Source organism: Benincasa hispida, chromosome 11, assembly GCF_027475165.1.
Source record: "Benincasa hispida cultivar pf3 chromosome 11, pf3_genome.v1.1, whole genome shotgun sequence".
Classification (NCBI taxonomy): Eukaryota; Viridiplantae; Streptophyta; class Magnoliopsida; order Cucurbitales; family Cucurbitaceae; genus Benincasa; species Benincasa hispida.
The window spans coordinates 9211478-9221783 of record NC_143488.1 but is presented as its reverse complement, the minus strand read 5'-3'; the positions used below and the strand labels follow the sequence as shown (position 1 = coordinate 9221783).

At 35.2% G+C, this 10306-nt stretch overlaps 1 long non-coding RNA gene across 3 annotated transcripts; it reads left to right on the top strand.

Moving 5' to 3' along the window:
* The first annotated feature begins 4988 nt into the window (after positions 1 to 4988).
* Positions 4989 to 9617, top strand: LOC120089686 (uncharacterized). Of its 3 annotated transcripts, none has more exons than XR_005485310.2 (3): positions 4989 to 5333; positions 6791 to 6963; positions 9281 to 9617. It is a non-coding gene; the product is annotated as an uncharacterized LOC120089686 (long non-coding RNA). The 3 variants fall into 3 exon arrangements; XR_005485311.2 differs by lacking the exon at positions 9281 to 9617 and adding an exon at positions 7074 to 7139; XR_005485309.2 differs by lacking the exon at positions 9281 to 9617 and having other exon boundaries at positions 6791 to 7033.
* The last annotated feature ends 689 nt before the right edge of the window (positions 9618 to 10306 follow it).

Below are 10306 nucleotides of genomic sequence, written 5' to 3'. Positions count from 1 at the left end.
TCAATTGATGAAGCATATTTAAGAATGATTCTAAACCTATTCATGTATGATTGAGTTCAAAACCCTACTAGTTAAGCCTACACAACCCGAAATGATTTTATAAGGCTTTCAATTCGTCTTTCTTCTACTTTGGCTCGAAGGCTCAAGAGTTAAGCTTCCTAGACTTAACAATGCAATGACAAACTTAAGGGAACTAAACTTTTATTCTATTTTTTTCCTTTTCAATTTTCTTACTTTACACAAAAGAGGAGATCTTATCTAGACATGGTACGTGAAAGACATCCAACTATAAGCAACGTCTCCTACCAAAGTACCGAAGCTTACTTATTCCTCGGGGATACTTTAGCTCAGAGTGAAACTATGGATGTCACAGTTGCCTCAGGTTAATCATAACCTTAGGAAAGAAGAGTAATCCCCTTAAAAAATAATATATAAACTTGCTTTTACTCTATAACATGCTTTGCCTTTTTACAAACTTTCTTTTATTTACTTCATACTTGGCTCTTACAATGCAAAAACAAGAGTTTGGCAAAAAAAAAAAAAAAAAAAACTTAGCATGCATTACTGGGTTGAGCTTTCAGTTAGTTAACACCTATCACCAAGGCCTTTTGGGTGACAACAAAACAATAAGCTGAATAATATAATTCTAAGCATCAAGACCTAATTTCATTAGACAACGGACCTAAAGATGTATGAGAGATAATATTTTTTTTATTTTTTTAATGGGTAAAAGTCATGATTATACTTTTCAAACATCATTTCATGCAAGCCTAATTACAAAGAGGGTGCATCATCAACTCTTCATCATAACAAACCAAGTACAAGCAAGCAAACAATTTAAGTACACAAACATTGTCCGAGCACAATGCTCAAGGACCCCAAACTATCACAACATACCCCACCCCTAACTTAAAATGATGCATTGGTCCCAATGTACCTCCAGTTTAAGCCACAAATAAAAGGAGTTAGGAACAAAAAAACCTCCTCTGATCTTATTCACATGCACAGGATGGAGCAAGAGGGCACGCACTTGAATTGATATTTTCTTCTTTTAGGGCCAAGGAAAAGAACCTACAAAAGAAAAACAAGAAGTTAAACTAGAAAGCAATAAAGAAAAGTAGTAAATTAAGTCACTTGGCTCCCTCTAGAAAGGGCAAATGTTTAACATCAATTACTCGACGTGACCTGTCCTCTATCAAGGCACAAAGAAATTCTCGTATTTCTCTGGCCTCTTCTTAAATGAATCAATAGCTCGGTAAGGCTATAAGGATCCTCATCTTTTGAGAGAACCAGACAAGTCGAATTTGTGATTTTTTGAATAAGGCAAAAAATGAAAAATGAAAGAATAAAAAGACACAAATGACCTAAAAGAGCCGAAAGAAAGAAAAGACTCAACAAACTCATGAAAATAAGAGGAGAAAAATTAAAAAATATACGCAATACCAGGCATTAGAACAGGGCGACGTCTTTCGACCATTAACTCCATCACCTGGATGTCGTCGGGTTTAGGCTCGAGATCCCTCTTAGCCTCACAAACCGGTAAGCATGGCGTGATATCTTTGTCATCACTGGAGAAGTAGCACTCTGCAAGAAATTTTGCCTCCGATGTACAAACGATGGACTGATCTGGCTTGCTCTCTAATCTCTACATGACTTTTGTCAATTGAGCAACATGGTTGGTCATGCTTTGCAGCTGAGTTTGAATGTCCTACTGAAATTGAAGAGAGCTATTAGTAATTTAGAAATTAAGAACTCCAAAGTCATACTTAGGCACGAATCTCCTAGAAGTGGTTCCTTCTCTTCCACCACGTCGACATGGATCACCTCATGCCTGATGCCTTTAAGCCTCTGGAAAATCCAAGAAATGGTCTAACAACGACTCATTCGGCCTTCCAATTGAAGTTGCAAGTTGAGCAACAAGGTCACTTAGACTTTGTAAATTAGCTCCAGCCTCCGCCTCGGGGTAAAAACTTTCCTGTTGGAAGCACTTGAACTTTTGCTGCCTATGGAAAGTGTTCTACTGAAGCTCGAAAATGCTGTGAGCGAGCTCCAAGATCAAAACCTTTAGAGACTTACCTAACCTAGAAGATTGAGCATGAGTCGACAGGTGGAGTGCTGTGTAATCTTTACTATCTAAGCTTTGTTTCCATCCTAAGTATCTATGGTCAAAAGACTCCTCCCACTTAAGATGGTGAGACTCGTAGTCCAAATGACCATAGTACCTCTCCTTGGCGAATCCTTGAGATGCTGAGATCCACTACAATTGGGGGCATGCTTGCGTAGGATACCCTTCAAGTAGGCAACTCATGCACACCTCTACTTGTTGCGAACTCCATCCCATCACTTGGCCAACCAAGGAGGCTAACTCAGTAATTTTGCGATTAAGCCCACTTACCTCGTCGTCAAGATCTGCAACTCGGCATTCCGATGACCAAAAGTGATTGAAAAATCTTGTCATGCTCAAACTGTCATAAAAAGAAAATAAATCAAAGTAAAAGAAACTTTAACTAAAAACTAACTAAGAAGAACTAATTGGCTTCCCTGGCAACAACGCAAATTGAATCGACCAGTGGGTGTCTTAAACCTCTCTCTGCCAATCAAATATAATTTATAATCTCATCGAACTAACTACTTATACTAACTAGTAGCACAAACGGCAAGTCCAGGGTCGAAGAATAGGGAAACACGAAAGATTAGCTTCTTAAAACTCATTTTTAGTTAAAGCGGTAAATGGGGGGAAGGAGAATTAATGTGGATTAGATAATTGAAAATGTATTGAAAATAAAGTACAAAAAATTAAGGATAGAAATGTAATTAATAGAGATGTTCCAGCTTAGAGGATAAAGATCGGAATGACTCAATGAAACCTTGTTCATCGAATTATTCAAATGTAAATTTAGTTTCTTAACCATGCCTAGCCCAATTGATTGGAAATCCAACCAATGTTCCAAATTACCTGGTTATCTAAATACGCTCAAATGAATCCATATTAAACATGATTAACTAATCACATTAAGTTCTAGGACTTACGCTAGGATGAATATTTAATTTCCATCTTCTAATTAAATAGTCAATATAGTTTGTCCTAGACTCCTAGGTCAATAAGAACAATGCTCTTAATTATAGACAACCAATTACAAGCCTATTTAACCTTTTGTTTCTTAGAAATTAACTTATAATTTCATCTCACATATTACAAGTTAGTTTCAAGCATTCAATTATAAAATCAAGTAGTTTTCCAGACAATCAAGAGAAAATATAATTGTAAAGCAATTCAATAAAAACAGAAACTCATAGTCAAGATATAAAAATTGTATTTAAATAAAATGCCCAAAAATTATATTGAGTTCAGATCCCTAAATTCTTTAAACTAGAAACTAGGTCTTACCTTCCCATGGAAATGAAGAAGAGAAGAACTTGGTAAGTCTTCATTAATTACCCGAGAAGAGGGAAAGAAAATAAAAGAAAAGTACACGTGGAAGAAAGAAAATGAGAAGAAATTTGGCTAGTGGTAGAATGAGAGGAACTCCTATCCTAAAATCGAACAATAATATATAAACCTGTTGCGCAACGTCGCAACACTAGGGAAGAGTGTAGCAACGCTGGCTTTTGTTTGTTGTAGCGTAAGGCTTCGGTGTAGCTACACTGACTTTTATGCTTTCTCGCGCGTGCCTCAAGCATACGTTCGTCAAACTTTGGAGTAGAATTATGCTCTAAGGTAGCGTCGCTACGCTTCCACCTGTCTTCGAGCATAACTCTACACTTGGGAGAGCATTACAATGCTCTCGCCAGGGGTATTATGATAATTTTACCTCCTTTCAAGCACAGATGCTCAATTTAGCTTCTAATTGCTCCAAATTAACACCGAACGACCCGTAACAGTTGATTCTACCTCCTAGATTCCTGAAACCTGTAAAAATACTAAACAAACAAATTAAACATAGTAACGACCTCAAATTAGGAATGGTAAGATAACACATTTTCGGTGCTATCGGTAGGATGAAATTGATGACGAGCCACTATCCCTTCTAAATCCACAAATAGGTTTGAATTATCTTCTTCTTAGACATTAATGGAAATCTCACTTTCAATATCTCCTTCATCTAGATCTACTTTAGTAGCTCGAACTTGTAGATCGTTTAGTGTTAGTTCTGTGATATTGGCTATATATATATATATATATATATTTATTTATTTATTTATTTAAGACTCATGACATCGACTTCTTGGGCTATTTAGGAGTTGTCTCATATTTTGTTTACGTAGGTACTTGTCTCAGAGGTTGTTCACCAAGGTGCCATCTCTGCAAAATATTTCTTTTCTTATTTAAATTATTCTGCAGAATATTTTCCCTGGGATGTTTTACTTTTTGGTGGATTGCCATTATATGTGGGGATGTTTTCCATCTTTCCGCTATGCTATTTAAGTCAAAGATGTCCTTGTGTTCGGGTTGTGACATATATTATTTTGTGAGATCATTGCTTGAGTTTGTCAGACTTCTTTCTGCATTGTGCTAAATTGAAAAAGAAGGATTTGTTCTATGCATGTGACAACGTGCTCTTCACATTGTTCCTTCGGTGAACGTTTAAATAGTACAAAGTACCGTTCGATCTTAGGGGAACCTAAGACTAAGCTGATCGAGAAGATTTTCTCCATATTTAGGGGGAGCCTGAACCATTATTAAATGAGAAAGGAGTTCTCAAGACTTAGGTGGAGCCTAAGTTTTCATGTGAAGGAAGTTCATAAGTAGAAGGAAAGATACACTATAATATATATGGGTTTCAATGACACAATGATATAACCAAATTGAGATTGGAGAGTGAAAAATGTATGTTTTTTTTGTCAAAAAAAACGTTGATTTCCGAACTTTAGTATTTTCCGACAGTTTTTCAATATCACAAATTTATGACATTTATTAACTGTCATTAAATAAAATTAATTATTATATTTTAAATAAAATAAAAATATGAGATTAAAAGAAACTCTAAGAAACGATGCAACCCACACCCTTTTCCTCTTTCTCCCCTTAACCTCTCTCCCACCTCCTTCTCTTCTTCCTCCACTTTCTTCCTCAAACCAACTTCCATCGTTGTCTCCATCACCACTGTCGCAGCCTTCGACTTCTTCTCTCTCTTCGTCGTAGCCGCCTCGCCATTTCTTTTGACGAGCTCCATCGCCTCCTCACTGCAAAAGAACCCGACATCTTCTGATCGCCCTCGCCAGCGATGGCGCCCAGAAACGAGGTGTGTCAATGTATCGCTGTCGATGACTTGAAAGCCATTAATGATCTGCGGCTAAAACATAGACACCTTAAACGCTTTTACCCACTCCAGGTTCGGCTTTTACCCGCTCTCAAATCGACTTTAAATTAGCATTACGCAAACCTTAAATGCTTCAAAACCATAGATTTTAGCTTGTTTGAACACGAATCAATAAGCGTTCAAGCTCTTTTTGTGAACTTCAATGGTAATCCTTAAAACGTTTCAAAATTCAATTAATTGTAGTTTTAATTTTAATGTTTATAGCTTTTCCATTGGTATCTTTAGATTGATATTGAACCAAATTAAACACTTTTCAGCAAGTACTCATGTTCGTTTTGCTGAGTTTTAGGTAGTAGAGTTTTGTTTAGGCCTTTTGGAACTCAATTAAAGTAATATAGATTAGTCTCTAACCATTGATACTCTCTTTTTGTAGTTGGGACTTGATACAGAGTGTCTGAATTAAATTTTAAGGTTGTTATATATATATATATATATATATACATCTTTCTTCAATATTTTTGTAGTTTGAATAAGGTTTATGAACTAAGTTTGGACTCTAAATCTTTTTCTTGTTGTTTAGGAGCAATTCGATTCTATTAGGATCAATTTAAGTAAGTATATAATTCTACTTGTTGGGTTTGTTTACTGTGTGCTTGCAAATTTTGCAATTCAATTGTTATGATTCAAAGATGTAGCATTTAACTTCTCAAATGTATGCGCCCTAAGATTGAAGTCCTTACCAATAGGTACTTTTTCTATCTTCTACATTATGTTTTCCCTCTCCATCGATTTATGTGTTGGTATTGCAGATTAATATAGTATTTTTCGGATTATTTATCTAACTGGGTGCCTAAGTAACACTGAAGAAGTTTGTGTGTTTTTGTTTATTGTTAGCTTTTAAAAAATACTACTGGTTTGTAATGATGAAAAATTAAGAAAAATAAAGAGTATCGATCTTGGTCTGAATATATGATTTTTTGCAAGTGCTATTGTATTTGTCCTAATATAGGAAGTTGAGTCTCATAAGATTGACGATATTGTGTTGACTTTTTGGGATGACAAGTTATTGTTTATGACTTCTATTGAGTTTGTTATTAAGAACTTGAGTGCCAAAGTGAGAGTTAGGTATTTTTTAGTTTACTTCGAGAGTGAAAGTGTTTCTTAGACATTTTTAAAGACTTTTTACGTTGTTTTCTTAATTAAAATGTCACTTAAACACTTTTTAGACACTTTTTACGAATTTTTTGTGTTGTTTTCAAAGTTAAAGTGTGACTTAGACATTCTTTTAGAAAATTTTACATGGCTTAGAGAGTCAAAATTATACTTAAACGCTTTTATGGAACTTATTAGTTGCCAAAGTGACACTTAGATACTATTTTTGTCGTGCTAAGAGCTTTGGTGTTCATGGTCTTCGTCTCTGTTTTTACACATTAGTCTATAAAAAAAACCCGTACATGAGTAGATTTTGCAGAAGATTGGTGCATTAGACTGAAATATATTATCTAATTAAAGTCTTCCTTTTCTGCCAGATTTATTTTAGAAGAGAGAGCAAAGATAACTTCAATCATATCTTTGTATCAATTGCAGAAGTTTAAGACACACTTTAATGGGATCTTTCCTTTGAGATTTTCCCCCCTCCCTCTTAACCCAGTGTAGACAATTCAAATTCAATGAATTTCTTGGACTTGCATTGGTAACTACTGTAAGTACCAACTATGACTACGAAATAATTTGATCTTTATGATAGGCCTTCTGGAACTCGATTAAAGTAATATAGATTGGTCTCTAACTATTGATATTCTCTTTTTGTAGTTGGGACTTGATACAAAGTGTCTGAATTGAATTTTAAGGTTGTTTATTTTATTGTTTGAGATTGAAGTCTCAGGTCTATTTTCTTTAATGCGGGTTAAATCGAACCATCTTGCTAATTAATTGAGGTCGAATCCTGGTCGAGTCAGGTTTGTTTATTTTACCATTTGTCAAATTAAATTTTGCTGCTTAGTCGAGGTTGAAGCCTTGTTAGACCATGTCTATTTTCTTTAATGTTGGTTAAATCGAACTAGCTTGCGCCTAATTAACTGAGGTCGAAGCCTGGTCGAGTCAAGTCTGTTTAGTTTACTGTTTGTCAAATTAAACCTTGTTGCTTAGTTGAGGTTGAAGCCTTGTTAGGCCATGTCCATTTTCTTTAATGAGGGTTAAATCGAATCAACTTGCTAATTAGTTGAAGTCGAAGCTTGGTCGAGTCAGGTTCGTTTATTTTAGGATTTGTCAAATTGAACACAATTCAAGATTGAAGTTTAATGCTTGGTCAAGTCTGGTCCTTTTACTTTTCATGTCGGTTAAATCGAACACAATTCAAAATTGTGGTTTGAAGCCTATTTAAGTCAAATCCGTTTACTTGGTTAAATAAACATAATTCAAGATTGGTATTTGAACCTATTTAAGTCAGGTCTATTAATTTTTCTTACTACTTAAATCAAACACAATTCAAGATTGGAGTTTGATGCTTAGTCAAGTCAAGTCCATTTACTTTTCTTGTTGTTTATATCCAACACATTGGTGTTCGAAGAAAAAACAACCTTTTTATTAAGTCAGTTCCATTACTTTTTCAAAATAAACTTCACCTCCCGAATACCATGTCTTCTACCTTTGTCAACTCTTTCAATCCTTCAAGTATACACAAAAGGGGCAAACTGTTGACACAATATTTGCTCCAACTCGATTCTATTTATTTTCGATAACTTCAGATTTTTTAAAAGGTTCTAAAAAAAAGTAAAATATATTTTTCTTGATTTTTTTTAAAGATTAAAATATTGAAAAATTTTCCCCTTTTCCAGTCTTCCTTCTTTCCCGTTTCTCTCCTTTCATTCCTCTTCTTTCCCTCATTTTCTCACTTCCCCTTTCTTCACTCTCCAATTTTCTCACACTTTATACTCACTTTTGAGCTAATTTTAGGCCACTTTTATCACTATAAATATAGAAAGTGAGGACATAATATGGAAACAAAAAAAGAACACTTGAAAAAGAGATTTAGGTGAAGAGAAGGGGATTGACTATTGAGAAAAAAAAAAAAAAAAATACACAGGGGAGGAAACATAGTGAGGAATAAGTGAAAAAGAGAGACTTCGGCGAGCCTTCCATCAACAACAAAGCAGCAATTCCGGCGGCGACCATCCACCTGCAACCTTTAAAATAAGAAGAAGAAAAGGTTAACGAAGAGGAAGGAAAAAAAGAGGAAAAATTATGGGAGGAAAGGAGGAAGAAAAAATAAAAAAGAAGAGAGAAAAAGGGTGTTGAATTGGTAAAGTAGTAGTTGGGACTTGATACAAAGTGTCTGAAAAAATAAACGTCAATCACTTGTTTGGTGGTTTCATCCTTCAATAAGTTCATGCAAGACCTAGTAAAAACATCACATTAATTTTAAAGTTCAACACCACATTCATTTTAGAGTTCAACTCAAAGCATTAATGTCAACGACAATCACAACATTCATGTAAGTCTAAACATAATTCTCAGTCTTTCACAGAATCACTAGTCTTTTATAGAATAATCAATAAATATGGTTAAGTCCAGTTATCAACACTAGGTAGTGTGGTCCACTGATTATGCTAAAGAAAGGCTATAACTCAAGAATGTAAAATATTTGACATTTATTCAAATATTCTTGACAATAAAGTGTCACGATTTAGATGTTATGGACAAGAAAAAAATGTCATTATATTCTTTTTTGACATTTTATATTTGTCGTCAATACCTATAGTTCTACAACAATTAGTCAATTTTGAGTCAATTAATGACAATGATAACATGTCGTAGTAAACTTGACAATGTCAGTTTATCATTGTCAATAATTGTTCATGGCTGGCAATTATTTACTGTCATTAAAATTTTAATTAGAACATTTTTCAAAAACTGTCATTAATGTTCATATCTTTATAAGTGATACAACGACACAATAAGTGTCACAAATTTTAATTGTGACAGTTTTTAAATATCATGAAATCTCAATTTTGTTGTAGTGATATCTTCAAAAGAAAGGGAGTCTCACACGTTTAGAGTCGTTGAAGGGAGTCTCAAGACTTAGGGGGAGCCTAAGTTCTCATGTGAAGGGAGCTTAGAAGTAGAGGGAAAGATATCTTCAAGTGAGAGGGAGTCTCACACGCTTAGGGTGAATCTAAATGTAATCTCACTAATATTCACATACTCAAGGGGAGCCTAAGTCTGAGTGAGAGATAGTCTAACATCTAAGGGGAGCCTAGGTGATTAGCTATGTTGGGCTCTATGTGTGACAATAAGTACAATGTTGTAATTGTTTGACTTTTATATATCAGTGGAATATCTTTCATGGGAACACTATCTCTAGACTGTGAGTTTGTGTGTATCTTCTATATCTTAATAGTGTAAAGTACAAGGTATAGATAGGTATACAAGTACCAAAAATAGCTAACAAATTTCCTCAAATCTCAACCAAATAATCAACATGCTAATATAAGAATATCTTTACAATGTAACATCCCCCCTCAAATTCAAAGTGATAGGATAGAGACCAACTTGAATTTGCATAGTAATTGATAAAAGTGGCTAGAGGAGAGAACTTTGGTGAAGATGTCGGTTGATTGCTCGATTGTAGGTATGGATTGAAGATGCAAGGTAGAGCTTTGGAGATGATAGAAGGCAAAGTGGCAGTCGGTCTCAATGTGCTTTGTCCGTTTATGAAAAAAGATCATTATGTGCTATTTGAATGACACTATGGTTGTCACAATGAATAATAGTGGCAGAATTTTGGGTAGGCCCCATGTCAGCCAAGAGCCAACGCAACCATAAGACCTCTGAAGTAGCATCAGCAAGTGCACAATCTGATTCAGTATTGGATCTAGAAATAACCGTTTGTTTCTTACTCCGCCAGGTAGGGTTGAAAACAATCCCCGTGGAGTCGAGTCCCCGGTCCTTGCCCTGATCGGGGTGGGGAATCCCCAGTTTGACTGGGGATGGGGGTCAAACCGAGGATTCTAACCAGGTCTCTGGTCTGGGATGGGGCGGGGACA